Source organism: Triticum dicoccoides, chromosome 4A (assembly GCF_002162155.2).
Source record: "Triticum dicoccoides isolate Atlit2015 ecotype Zavitan chromosome 4A, WEW_v2.0, whole genome shotgun sequence".
Lineage (NCBI taxonomy): Eukaryota > Viridiplantae > Streptophyta > Magnoliopsida > Poales > Poaceae > Triticum > Triticum dicoccoides.
In genome coordinates this window covers 747,563,629-747,563,881 of record NC_041386.1, presented here as the reverse complement: position 1 = coordinate 747,563,881, position 253 = coordinate 747,563,629, and positions in this window count along the sequence as shown.

Genomic DNA, 253 nt, shown 5'->3' with positions numbered 1-253 from the left:
CTTCCCTTTTATCACACATGAAAGCAGAGGAGGGGCAACATTCAGTCGCTTCATACCACAAGGTACCAATTTAGACAGAGCAATATACTAATCTGTGATACTCTCCAAAGGCCCATATGGGGAATACGTTGCAATAAGCCATGAAACACAAGGGGCCATTTTTCAAGAAGCTTCCGATCATTTCCTACATAACAACAACAAATTTCTATTATTATTATTATTATAGCATTAGAAAAACAAGAATTCAATATGG